The 14,360-nt window shown below is 48.7% G+C and overlaps 1 protein-coding gene across 3 annotated transcripts in view; it reads right to left on the bottom strand.

Annotated features, from left to right (window-relative positions):
• Positions 1-5,984, bottom strand: part of Slc11a2 (solute carrier family 11 member 2) — a 44,740-nt gene extending 38,756 nt beyond the window's left edge. For 2 of the 3 annotated variants that reach the window (XR_003377476.1, XM_013348712.2), the window contains exon 1: positions 5,913-5,984. The gene's annotated coding sequence lies outside the window, so the exon portion shown is untranslated. Of the gene's footprint in view, positions 1-5,687; positions 5,822-5,912 lie in introns of those variants that run through there. The other variant, XM_026782399.1, reaches the window with a different exon arrangement.
• Positions 5,985-14,360: the final 8,376 nt, after the last annotated feature.

Raw genomic sequence — 14,360 nt, 5'->3', positions numbered from 1 at the left:
AAAAAAAAAAAAAAGAAGAAGAAGTTGAAAGCGGATAATCAGCTCTGTGCTGTCTAGAGTGGCAGGCACTGAAAGCCTAAAGCTTAACTTACTCCTCCTCTGTCTTAGTGTCCATATAATGACTCAAATTGTGAAATGATGATTTTCCCCTCAAATACAAGGAAGAGAAGTCCTCTTTCAAGAGAGCCATTTCCTAACTCTAACTCTGGGGTAAGCGGCCATCCACAGAGTACCCCCAGCATCCACTGTTTAGCACTAGCCTATCTTCTCAGGTGTGAACACTCACTCCCTGTATTCTCCTGCAATTCTTCTGCCGCTTTAATAAGAGGATTGATTACCTTAAAAATCACATGGTGATACATGCCTTTACTCTCTGCACTAGGGAGGCAGAGGCAGGTGGATCCCTGTGAGTTCAAGGTCAGCCTGGTCTACAGAGTGAGTTTCAGGACAGACAGACTCCAAAGTTGCACAGAGAAAACCTATCTTGAAAAGAAAAAAAAAAAAAGAAGGAAGAAAGACAGGAAGGAAGGAAGGAAGGAAGGAAGGAAGGAAGGAAGGAAGGAAGGAGAAAAAAGAAAAGAAAAAAACACGCACTATCAGGTGTAGTGGTGAAAGCCTATAATCCCAGAATTCAGAATTCAGGAAGCAGGGGCAGAGAGAGGAGGTTTAAAGCCAGCCTGGTCTACCTAGCAAATTCCAGCCCAGCCACGGGCCACATAGTAACATCCTAGCTTAAGGAAACAAAATAACAGGGCTGAAGAGAGAGCGCAGCACTCACTGCTCTTCCAGAGGACCTGAGTTCAATTCCCAGCACCCACACAGTAGCTTACAACTGTCTGTAATTCCAAGTCCAGGGGACCCAACACCCTTAAACAGCCATACATGCAGGAAAAACACCAATTCACTTAAAATAAATCATTAAAAAAGAAACAAAATAAAGTATAAAATACTAAATACATGGGCAACTGTAACAAGCAATTTTTTTCTTATATTGAAAAAGGGCTTGCATTTAAAACAATGGCTTCTTATATTTGCCTAATAGGAGGTAAAGGCATTCATCGTCATTTCATTAATTTTAAGGTATAGAGAAGAAAGTTTTTATCACCCACTGCCCCCATACTGGGGGGTGTTTCTATACAGTCTAAATCTCCCCACTTCCCAAAACTCTTTTTTCCTTCCTGCCTTCTATTTCAATAAAATCAAAGATCAGGAACTAGAATGTACATACAAGCAACCTGTAAGGAAGAACCAGATGCCATAAGGAGTGCCTCGGGTAAAGGGCACAGCCACGCCGCTCCTGGATCCTTTCCCAAGACACCAGTCAGCTCCACAGACACACTCGGAGTGTAAAGACCTTCGTGTGTGTGTGTGTGTGTGTGTGTGTGTGTGTGTGATGGTAGTGAACGCGTGTGCACCTGTGGAGGTCAGGGGACAGACACACTCGGAGTGTAAAGACCTTCGTGTGTGTGTGTGTGTGTGTGTGATGGTAGTGAACGCGTGTGCACCTGTGGAGGTCAGGGGACAAGTGCAGGGTCAGAGTCAGTTCCAGTTCTCCTTTGAGGGCTTTGGAGATCCAACAGCCTGGCAGCACTCTCTGGCTCTCAAGTACTCAGAAGAGAATATGAACCAGCCACCACAGAGTTTGGAGGCTGAGGCAGGTGAGTCACAAGTTCAAGGCCAACTTGAAGCTGCTTAGAAAGGAGGGTAGGACCAACACAAGAAAACAGAAAGACTCCAATTTTTTTTCAAGACTAGGTTTCACTGTAGCTATAGGGCCTGTCCTGGATCTAATCTAGCTCTTGTAAACCAGGCTGGCCTTGAACTCAGAGATCCTCCAGCCTCTGCCTCCCAAAGGCGTGCGCCACCAGCACCCAGCAAGACTCCAAATCTTGCTAGGCAGTGGTGGCACACAGAGAGCGAGTTCTAGGGCAGCCAGGGCTACACAAAGAAACCCTGTCTTGAAAAAACAAAAACAAACAATAACAAAAAATGACCTTAAAACTATAATCCACCCTACCTACCGGGGTTCTATATAATGCCTTTAATTCCACACCACACACCTAGCTCATAGAGTACAAATAGTGCTCCCATTACACAAAGCTACTATACTGGACCAGAGCTGGCTCTCTGTGACACAACGGTCACTGAGACACTGGCTGAGACAGTCACTTTACTAACTTCGAATGCCACGGTAATCATCTCTTCCCCTACCTATCTTACCCAAGAACTATAATTCCAACTCAACAAACACCCAGCATGCTGCCTCTTACCCGAGTCTGACTCTTCAGTTCTCTCTTTAAATTGACAGGAAAACCTAAAGGGGGTGGGAAGGTTTAGGGAGCCTCACACAGCCTTCAATCCCAGCACTGAGCACTCAAGTGGGGCAGAGGCAGCTCTGTGAGCTCCAGACCAGTGGAGCCTATGTAGGGAGTGCCAGGAGAGCCAGGACTACATAGACTCTGTCTCAAACAGACAAACTTTGGAAAGCAAGAAAAGGAAAACCTAGCATGACGACTGACGTGTGCTTCTAACTCCAGCTTTCAGAACGCAAAAGCAGGAGGCTAAGAGTTCCAGGCCAGTCTGGGAGAAGTTTCAAGCCAGACTAGGCTTAGACAGCCAGATCCTATCTGGAAACACACACACACACACACACACACACACACACACACACACACACACACACACACAGAGTCAGAGAAGGGAGGGAAGGAGAGGAGGGAGGAGAAGAGAAGGGAGGAAAGTAAGATCTGGGGAGAGGACCACAGCTGATAAGGAAACTGCCTGCTTGGGTGTCAAAGAAGATAAGAACAGGGGAAAAAATGTGGGCCAGCTGTCAAGTACTGATCTATTAGGCAAAAGTATCATTTATCAACCATGACTTTAGAAATATGGCCTGAGGCTGGAGAGATGGCTTGGGGGGTTAAGAGCACTCTCTGCTCTTCCAGAAGACCAGAGTTCCATTCCTAGCACCTACATCATTTGGCTTAACTGTCTGTAACTCCAGTTACTGGAGACCTGACACCTCTTGCCTTGGTGGGCATCTGCACACACGAGCACGTGCAGGCATGGGCACGTAAACATGGGGGCATGAGCAAACACACTCATACACCCCCCACACACAGATAATTAAAAATAAAATAAATCCTTTAAGAAAAAAAAAAGGATAGTAGAAGGGAAGGCCGGGTGCACACTCGTGGGTAGGAAGGCAGGCCGGGTGCACACTCGTGGGTAGGAGGGCAGGCAGGGTACACACTCGTGGGTGGAGGGCAGGCCGGGTGCACACTCATAAAAACTAATTTTTTCCTCTGCTGGCAGGGCTCACCATCCTGATTGCCTACTGGAGCACAAACGGTTTACTGTGCCCTGCTCTGCCTTGTCCTTTGTTCCTCCAGCTAGGCCAGGGTAAGCTTCCTCCAAACTTCCTTCTAACCTCAGCTTTACAGCAGGGTTTCCTGAAGGGGGGGGGCAATCTGGCCACCTGGCCTGACACCTCATCCTGTGACCATAAAAGGCCCTTGCTTCGTGAAGAAAAGAAGAAATTTAACAAAAGAAATCTACCTTTCGTCACCCAAAAACTGTTTGCCCAAGACTTTTTGTGACTTACTTATACAATTTTTCTCCAGAAAACCTGAAGAATGTTTTTCATTAGACCACAGCCAACCCATTTACCCTAACAGGTATCACCGTCAACATTTACCTTCTTTTCTTAAAAGAAAAGTTATGTGTCAAGTCAAACAAACATAGTAAAAGATTCTTCATCCTGGGATGCTTCCTTCTGCTCTTTGGAACCTGATGAAGTTTTAATAATTAACTTGTTGCCTTCTCCTCTCATTATGTGTGAATGTGAGCACTTTTCGACCTAAAGAAGCATTAAACTGTTTTAATACAGATGAGCAAGTGAGCATATGCCACCTGCCACTGCTGCACAGGGAGCAAGCTTTGTGAGCCCCCATGTGGGTGCTGGGAATTGAACGCGGGTCCTCTGGAAGAGCAGCCAGGGCTCTTAACCTCTGAGCCATCTCTCCAGCCCATGGAGCATGCTTTGTAAGCAGTACTTTTCTTTAAACAGAGTTTCTCATTTAGCAATTGGTTCCTAGCAGTGTTGCTGAGTAAGGAACAGCAGCTTCCTCTGAACTTCTGAGGTCTCCCAACTAAAGGGAATTAAGAGGGATTTTAAGGCTCATACAAATATGTACTTGCATAGCAGAAAATGAAGGTATCAGACAAAACAGCACCTAACCAGGCTCTTGGCTGCAAAGTCAAACAGAAAAAAAGATCCTACTTTGTGGATACAATTTTCTCTGAGTCACAGCTGAACCAAAGCCTCCTGCCAGCTCTGCTGTAACCCGAGGAACCACCGCTTTCCTCAGAGTAGAATCTCAAGAGTCACATGCAGCTTCCCTGTTCCTCAACAAGAGGTGCTGCCAGAGTGTTCAGGAATTCCCCTTCTGAGTCCCACAGGCCTTCCGGAAACAAGCAAAACCACGTGTGCAGCAGTCATAGCCTTTTAGGTGTGTGTCCAAAATAAACTCAATTCAAGCAAGACTGATAATACATATCTAATAAAAAGACACCAGTGAAATCTCATAGGCTACATTTACTAACACAGCTACTGCAAAAATGGCCTAAAACGTTATTTTCCACGTTCATTTCATAAACTAAGCAGAAGCCAAGCGTGAGTGGTAAATGCTTGTGACTGATCTCAGCACAGAGGCAGAAGGATCGCTGCAAGTTGGAGGCCAACTTGATCAAGTTCTAGACCAGTTAGAGATATATAGTAAGCTCCAGTCTCAGAAAGAAAAGACAAGGATTAAGAAGAAACTGTTAGCACAGCGCCTGTGTTCACCCGTAATTAACTGCACTTTCAGACTAATAACATGGCTAGGAAGCACTGGCCTGGGGAACCTCTGGCAACAGCCCAAGGGATTCTGAGCAGAGACTCCTGAGAAAGTCAAAGCCAGGTAACAGCAGGCACGAGCAGGCAGTAATAAAAACACCTGGTGGCAGGGGACTGGCCTAAGCACCTTGCTTTACATGTATTAACCAATGTAACGCCGACAACCTGTAAGGTCCTGCCGTCACCCCACGGAAAGTGGTGGGACAGAAGAAAGCCTAAGCCAAGAAGTGATGGAGATGCCACGGTGGACAAGGTGGGCAGCTTCCCGTGGTTTCCCCAGAGGCCACACGGAAGCTCCTAGAAGCCCACCGGCCTGGCCAGCTCTCCCTCAATATGTTTGCTTTCGAAGCCTTGAATGCCATCGTTGAAAAGCAAAGAACAACGGAGGATCTCCGTATTACACAGCGGAAACTCAACCTGTGTCCTGAGGATGCCCTTCCAAATAGTCTGACACATCAATGAAGTCCTGGACCAGAGAACAGACATGGACAAAGAATCTAAAGGAGCAATATCAAACAAGCGAGCTTTCAAAGTACTGGGGCCTAGGAAACCGCTGAGAAGGGGCGCATCCATCGCGCGCGACGTGTCCCGAATGAGGCCTGGAAAGCGCAGGGACCCTGGCAGCCCTCAACCCCGAGGCCTGAGGCCTTCGTGCCAACAGCGCAGCACCGGCAGCCGCTGGGCTGACAGGGTGCTGCGCTGCGGGAGGCCGCGGGCAGTCGGATCCCCGGGATCCGGGAGGAAACTGCGTCACGGATCTCCCCCTCCGCGTCGCGCCGGGTCTGCGCACCCCTGACCCGGGACGCCTCCCGTCGAGCCAGCCCGGAGAGGGGCGGTGGGCTGGTTGCCCCAGGTCGCGGGGAAAGGCCGAGGCCCGTGACCAGCAGCGCCTGTACCGACCCCGGGGCTCCCGCGTCTCCTCGGGATACGGACTGTCCGCCGGCCGTGCCCTCGCCCGCCCACCCTCACAAAGCGGAACGCCGTAACCCCTGACCCCTCCAGCACCTCGGCTTACCGGCTCGGCCACCACCTGACACGCCGCGCCGGCGACTCCATATCCCAGAAGCCAGCAACTAGCTGGTCAATCTCCTGCCCTCCCGCGATTGGCCGACAGGACGGGAGTCCCACTTCCTGATTGGCTGGACTCCTGCAGCCCAGGCACAGCGGGGCGGGCGGACCGGGCGCGAAGGCTCCGCCCGCCCATGCTGGACCTGGGGGCGGGGCCTAGTTGGGGCGGGTCCGAGTCGGAGGCGTGGCCCGCTCCAACACAGCGGGTTCGGCAGGTTGGCAACTCCCAGCCCGGGAACGCTACGTACATTTTTGTCATAGTTTCCACCATCTCTTTTTAAGCAACCACAAGCCTGTTTCCTCCGAAGAGATGATGACTACGAGATACATCTACAACCGACAATAAGGCACCATGGCAGCCTCTCTTCGTCTGGCTTCTTGGGCCACAGCGCAGTGTCCACTGACGCGCCAAGAACACCCCACATCTGGGAGGAACCGCGAAACTTCGACCAGCGGAGCCAGTTCGGCCGCACCAGCCCTCCTCCTCCTCCCAAGTCTCTCAGTGAGTTGTCCTCCATCTCACCAAGCTTTGTCTTCTCCCCCACACAGTATCCTGACATCCCCAAAGCAGTCCCGCTCCATCCCCGGCCTCCCACCTCAGAGCCTCTTTCTGTAGAGACGAAGAGGGGAGACTAAATGGCCTGACAAGTCCTCCAGCTTGCCTCGAAGAGCCACCCAAACCGCTTGGTTCTTGTTTGTTTGGTTTTTGTTTTGTTTTGATTTGTTTCCGATTTTCCCTTCTGGCTATAGCGGTAGAGAGGACAGCGCTGTGTTCTTCATGCAGAAACTGCAGGGAGAAATGTAAGAATGGAGACAGAAAGAAAGCATAGACCCACAGAAACGGAAATTAAAAGATATGATAACAAAAGCAAACTGTGTACAAAAAGAAAAAGCCAAACTTCCGCACCCGGGTAAGGGCTGCAGCTTCCCTTACAGAGTGGTCTCCTGAAAGAAGAGAAGAGGCACACGTTAGTTCTGGACAAGCACCCTCGGGCCCACAACCTTCTCTGGAACCCTCCGTTGCATCTAGAAAAGAAAAGGATCGGGGCTGTTGGTGTCAGCTTCGAGGTGTGCTCGGCCGGAGCGTCCCTGCCGCTAGCTGCCCACTTACTTAGCTCACAGTTGGGAGCAGCTGCTGCGGCCCTCGGCTGCCTCTTCCCCATGGTGCAAAACTGCTTTGATTTTTGCGGTGCAGCGCAGCGCCTATATATGCGGACTAGAGCGCCTCCCTTGGTGGGAGATGAGATTAGAGGTGGGTCAAGAGTGAGGAAAAACTTCAAACCGCACCCACTAAAGCATAATCAAATTTCATCTTTGCCCGGCAGTGTATTTCTGCCACTCCTAGTTATTAATAAAAATTAATTGAGTTAAAGTTTTCTTCTGAGATTTCCTTTCTGTGCCTCTCCGAAGGGCGGGACCTGGAGGCTGTGGGTGCTGTGAACGAAATGGGTGGAGGGAACAGCTTTCTTCTGGCTGCCACTCCCCTGGGAGTCAAGCTGGTTCGGGGACGGCATGCAGACTAGGACTCTGCCCCTCTGAGACAGGAGGTAAAACCAATTAACCCAAAGCCTGACAGGCCGCATGTATTTTCCACATAATAGTACGTGCAATACTGATGCAATTAGAAGGCGTCTCAAAGTATCAGTGGAAATGCCACCTGGTCTGTTTCTCTGGATCTGAAGGAGCCGAGGGCATTAGCTCTCAATCTGTGATCTGCCGGCAGACAACAAAGTGAGCCAGATCAGAACTGAGTACCTGGTGGAAAAGAAAAAGTCCTGAAGCAGCAAAACAGAAATTTAGGGCAAGAATTTCTCAGTGAGGGAGGAGGGAGCTTGAAGAATGGGGGAATTTGCCTCCTGGAGACACTGAGACTTACCTCAGAGTAAACGGGAAGAAGAGCAGTTGATCCAAACCACCAAGATGGGCTGCATGCACATTTACCCATGGCAGTGCTGCACACATCCCACATAAAGTCCTGGGGCTGGGCCACTCAGCCACCAGAAGTCCTACGGTAAGCTGTGATCTGCTTCCAATTCTAGTGCTATCAGACCATTCCCCAAGGCCAAGCTGCCTCTGCGGATTAAGCTGGGGACAGCTTGTCCTCCTTAGAAAATAGAAGTATCCATAAACCGCCCATGGAATAGAATCTGGCAGAAAAAAGACTCGAGTTTATGATTCCTTTTTTTTCTTTTTTTGGTTTTTCGAGACAGGGTTTCTCTGTGGCTTTTGGAGCCTGTCCTGGAACTAGCTCTTGTAGACCAGGCTGGTCTCGAACTCACAGAGATCCGCCTGCCTCTGCCTCCTGAGTGCTGGGATTAAAGGTGTGTGCCACCACCGCCCAGCTTTGAATTTATGATTTCTAAAGAAGTGGGGCTGAGGACATAACTGAATGGCAGAGTGGGTGTGCCCCACCGTGTGTGGGGCTCGGTCCCATCATTACACACACATACACACACACACAAATCATGCCAGTCTTGGTGATACACGCCATTAATCCCAGCAGAAGCTCTGAATTCAAGCCAACCTGGTCTACAGAACAAGTTCCAAGACAGCCAGGGCTACACAGAGAAACCTTATCTTGGAAAAACAAAACAAATCATGGGTTTTACAGAACCACCTTCAGGTTTTCTTCCACCACGCTCAGGGACTGAACTCTTTTCTATATATGACACAAGCAGCCATTAAGCCTCACAAAATCATGAGACAGGAGCTGTTATCTTTTTTTTTTTTTTCGAGACAGGGTTTCTCTGTGGTTTTGGAGCATGTCCTGGGACTAGCTCTTGTAGACCAGGCTGGTCTCGAACTCACAGAGATCCGCCTGCCTCTGCCTCCTGAGTGCTGGGATTAAAGACATACACTGGCCGGGCAGTGGTGGCACACGCCTTTAATCCCAGCACTCAGGAGGCAGAGGCAGGTGGATCTCTATGAGTTTGAGGCCAGCGCGGTCTACAGAATGAATCCCAGGACAGCCAGGCATGCACTGTCACTGAAACCGTTACCACCACCGGGGCCATGCCCAGCTATTAATATGAATTTTCCCAAAAACAAAAGTTTTGTTTTTAGTCATGTGTATAATGTTTAAAAAAAAACTTGTAAAGATTGGGGACTGGAGAGATGGTTCAGGGGTTAAGAGACTGCTCTTCTATGGGTCCTGAATTCAATTCCCAGCAACCACATTGTGACTCAACTATCTATAATGAGATTTTGTGCCCTCTTCTGGCCTACAAGTATAATAAACATATATGGAACACTGTATACATAATAAATAAATAAATCTTAAAAACGCATGATTTTACTCTGTGTGTGTGTGTGTGTGTGTGTGTGTGTGTGTGTGTGTGTGTTTACTGTGAGTACAATGCCTGCAGAAGGCTCATGACCCCGGAACTGGAATATAGAAAGTTGTAACATGCTCAGTGTGGGTGCTGGAAACTGAGCGTGGCTCCTCTGGAAGAGCCGTGTGTGTTCCTATTGCACGTACCTTTTATTTAGGGGTCCTTTCTAAGCTTCCCATTCACACACTCCACGAATTCCTTCATGCTTTCATTTTCTCTGCGACTTCCTAAACTTAGTTACCACTGCCATTGACCACCGTTACCTGGAAAGTTACTCTTTAGGGTTCCTCAAAATCACCCATGGGGCCAAAGAGGAAAAAATGTTAGCAAGGAAAGCCTGGTGAACTGAGCCTAGGAAACAATCCAAAGGTGGAAGGGGAGAACGAACTCCCCAGTGCTGTCCCTGATCTCCACACATGCACACCATACCCTTACCCCCAATACAACAGTAATATAGACATTGCAAAGCAGCTCTAAGTCGGGCAATGGTAACACAAACTCTTAATCCCAGCACTTGGGAGGCAGAAACAGGCAGATTTCTGTGAGTTCGAGATCAATTTGGTCTACTGAGCTAGATCCAAGGATAGCCAGGGCTACACAGAGAGACCCTGTCTCAAAAGAACAAAACAAAAACAACTCTGTGATTGTCTTCTGATTCCTCTAGGCAACATTGATTACTCTTAAATTCTATCGACTACCCAAGTGTGGGGAGCAGAGGAGCCCTGCGTGATGTACAGGGAGAGAGAATATGTTCTATTGACCGGGACCCTGATGCCGCAAACCCATGGGAATTGGCAAAGCTCCCTCTGGTCCCTGTGGGAACGTTGACAGAAGGGACAAGAAAGCAAGGACTGAGCTCCCTCCTGGAAGTTTACAGCCTGAGACTGCTCTCCTGCAGAGACCTCCCAGCTAGTGAACAACCCTAACCTTTCCTCCTATGCTCGTGTAACAATCAAGCCAAGGCTCTGAGCTCTCTGTCAGAGCTTCCAAGGCCCTCTCAACTCAGCTGTGTCTGTGTGCCTGTCCTTCACTCCCTTGTAGCCCCTGTCAGGTTCCCAGGACCAAACCATGTAGGACTTTCAAGCTTAACAAATTAACTCATTTTCCCACCATTCGCTAAGCACCCAGCGCAGGCTGGGCGCTGCACGTACAAGCAGTGATAACAGAAGCACAGGCCATCATTGTTTATTGCTTTGTACTTTTTTCTCCCAATAAACTGAGCTTTCAATAGAGAAGACTGAGCATGAGATGTCCCACACTTTCGACCTCAACCCTCCGGAGGCAGAGGCAGGCAGATCTCCAGGAGTTCCTGGCTAGCCAGGGCAACATAATGAGACCCTAGGAGGTGGTATCTTATCTTTGTATAGCTGGAGCTAGCAAAGATCATATACACAGGGGGTGTCCTATGACTGTTTCATAGATAGATGTTAAATGTTTTATAACACGTAAAATGTAAAGCATGTTATAACTGTTAGGCAATAAGGAGTGATAGTATACTCCGTCTGTACTTATTCCCAAAGTTACATTTTATCTGTGCCAAAAATAGTCTTCCTTAGAGGCTGCTAAGCTATTCCTGTGAATAATGCCAACACATCATATACTGGCGCTCAGACCCCCTTTGAGAACTAAGAACTTCTTAGGGAAGAGTTGAAATAAGTTCTCCGGCAGCTCAGGCTGGTCCCGAACTTGCCATGTGGTCCAAATTAGCCTTGTGAGCCTCCTACCTCAGCCTACTGTGTGCTGGATCACAGGCATAAGCCGAATCCCTGCTGTAAGGACTGTTTTTGTCTTTTCAGACAGGGTCTGGAACTCACTTTGTAGAAACTTACTTTATAGAACAGGCTGGCCTCCAACCCAGGGATCCACCCACTGAGCTCTGCCTTCTGAGTACTAGGATTAAAGCTGTGTGCCAACACACAGCTATGAAGGACTTATTATTCCAGCTGTTGGTGGTTGAAGTGCTGCTAGCAGGTGGCCTTTGGATGTCTGGTCCTACCCCATTCCTCACAGCCTACATCCAGTGGGCATGGTCCAATATAGTTCAGCTGTTCCCACCCAGTCTTGCTTCCTCCGGTTCCCTCATTGTCAGAGTTTTCTTCCTGATAAACTTCCTGCGGGTGCAGTGTTGGAGTTGGCTCCCCTATTACTTCTGGTAGCTCAAGGTCAAGGTCAGCTGGAAACAGGGCCTGTGCTCACTCTACCCCGTCACTCTCTCCGTGTGTTTCCCCATCTGTTGTGAATCTGGAATCACTTCCTCTTCTACCTGTGCCCCCCCCCCCGTCTGTCCCCTTTCCCAGGCTGCCATCATCCTGTGCCCCTGTCTGTCCCCCTACTTTCCCTACTTCTCTGCTGCTCCTCCCATGGAGGCATTCCTTAGGCTTGACCCATTGTCCTCCTCTAATTTCCAGTTTCTACACCAGCACTAGAGACATTCCAGGCAAAGGATGAAGCAGTGGAAAGAACATCTTAAGATAAGACTAAGCTGAATTTCACCTCCAGCTGCGGGGAGGGGAAGAAAAAAAGAACCTGGGCAAGCCAATCTGTTTCTTATATGTTTCCTTGAGACACGGTCTCACTTAATCAAGACTGATCTTGAACTCCTGACATAGCTGAGGCTGGCCTTGAGCCCTGATCCCCCAGGCTTCACCTCGTGGTGGCGTGTTTATGCCACCATGGCTAGTTTGTTTCATTTCTCCATCTGTAGCGAGTGGATACCTCCCGGGAACGTTCTTACGTTCCCTGGGACTCCAATACGGTTCCTGTGCTGGAACACTCCAGGGTTCACTGGTCTAACTCCTCACTTGCTCTCAGGGTCTCATGGCAGCCTTCCTCCTGCAGAGCCCCCCAATCCACCGTAGGGAGGAGAGGGTATTTCAGCTTACGACTCTCAGGCCGCCCTGTCACTGAGGACGTCAGGGCAGGAACTTGAGACGGGGGCTGATGCAGAGGCCATGGAGAAATGCTATTTACGATTTGCTCCTTATTGCTTGTTCAGTGGCCCTTTCCCATCAATTATTAATCAAGAAGCTGCCTTACAGACTTGCCTACAGGCAATCTGATGGAGGAGTTTTGTCAACTGAGATTTGTCTTCCCAGATAACTCTCCCTGTGTCAGGTTGACACAAACTGACTAGGACACCGCTGTAATGGCTGCAATGTCTCTGATCAATTTATCTCCCTCACCCACTTAGGAAGGGTTAGAGGCTCCCAAACAGCTTACAACACTAAGGGAAGGAGGAGACGTGAGCTCATGGTAAATGCCTATTTCCTGAAAATGTGTGCATAGGGGGTGGGGAGGTTATACTTTTTTTTGGAGAGCGTCTCACAGTTTAGTCAAGCTGTCTTCAAATTTGCAATCCTCCTGCCTCAGACTCCTAAATGCTGGAATTACAGGCAAGCACCATCACACTGTCTACAGATTCCCTACCACACGGCAACAGCCTACTACACATGATCACCATACAAATCTTCGTTTGCATGGAATTCCTTACTTCCTGTTTTCTAAATACATCTGGCTCTTTCCTCCGGCTGGGCCCCATCTGCCGTCTCTAGTTTACTATATTGTAAGTATCATGAAGTTTATTATTGTACAGCGCTTAGGTGAGAGAAGTAGGTGGATCTCTGTGAGTTTGAAGCCAGCCTAGTCTAGATAGTGAGTTCCAGGACAGCCAGGTCTACACAGAAAAACCCTGTATCAGAAAAAAACAAAAAACAAAAAAAAGATTGTTATTATACATTACACGTTATTCATTGTACCTTAAATATGTTTAGCATATCAATTATGCTCAATACTTTTTTTTTTTTTTTGGTTTTTCGAGACAGGGTTTCTCTGTGGTTTTGGAGCCTGTCCTGGAACTAGCTCTTGTAGACCAGGCTGGTCTCGAACTCACAGAGATCCGCCTGCCTCTGCCTCCCAAGTGTGCTCAATACTTATGACATCAAGTTTTAGCTTGGATTTGACACTGCATATAAGTTAAATGTAACAGTTATAGTCAAATCTATGTACACAATGCATTGTTTTATTTTAATAATTATTTTACTCTTCAAAAATTACATATTTATGCCAGGCAGTGTTGGCACACACCTTTAATCCCAGCACTTGGGAAGCATAGGCAGGTGGACTTCAGTGAGTTCGAGGCCAGCCTGGATAGTCAGGACTGTTACACAAAGAAACCCTGTCTTTTTTGGGGGGGGGGTGGTCCAGAAGAGAAATTTAATCTAATTTACATATTTCTAGGTACATTGATAACCAAAAGATGACCACTGAAAAAAGTTAAAAGGTCAATTAGCTCCCGGTATCTAGCTGGCCCAGGATTGGAAAATAAAAAGATCCACGTTCCTTATTCTCTACACAAAACGCATTTTTATTAAAGTGAAAGATCTAGGGAGCTATACACAGAAAGCAACAGTGAAAAAGGGAAGGGTGGCAGGGGTGGGAGAGAAGAGTCCCACCCCTCACTCTACCCTCCCAGCCCTGGAGCCCCTGAGGCTCTGCCGTGGCAGGAGGCAGCTGTCAGCTCTGAACTCTTCCAAGCTAGGAAGGCCCCCTTTGGAGGGGGGAACCCAGCAAGAATTTCCGTGGCATCGTGGGCTCAGTGGGGGCTCCCAAGCCCTAGTAAGTTAGCAGAGGGAGCGTGGATTCCCCTGAGCAAGCACTGTGGCATGATGTGGTTGTTTGACTTGGGAACTGTGGGGGCTAGGGCAGATCCCAGGTCTCACGAGGTGCCCATGTGTGTATGTTTGCCTGTGCATGAGTGAGAATAGATATTGATGGGGGCAAAAGGGAACAGGGGTCTTTGGGGTCTTTGGAAATGGTAGATGGCAGACATAGCCCTGCCTGGTTGCTAGACACAGGGAAGTGCTGTTCTCCCCTGTAACCAGATTAGCCACCACCAAAGGCCTGGCTACTGCCCCTGCTGGACCAACCAGGTAGGCTCAAAGAGGCTGAGGGAAGGTGGCTAGCTGGCTCCCGGCGCCCAGGATGTAGTGTGCCCGGCCCCCAAAGGGCGCCGGTTTGAGGTTTTGGCTTGCTCCTTTGGAAACGGAAAAGAAAAGAGGGAAATG

The sequence above is a fragment of the Microtus ochrogaster genome, chromosome 15 (assembly GCF_000317375.1).
Source record: "Microtus ochrogaster isolate Prairie Vole_2 chromosome 15, MicOch1.0, whole genome shotgun sequence".
Lineage (NCBI taxonomy): Eukaryota > Metazoa > Chordata > Mammalia > Rodentia > Cricetidae > Microtus > Microtus ochrogaster.
Note: the sequence above shows the minus strand (reverse complement) of the source record. Positions and strands in the feature narration are given on the sequence as shown.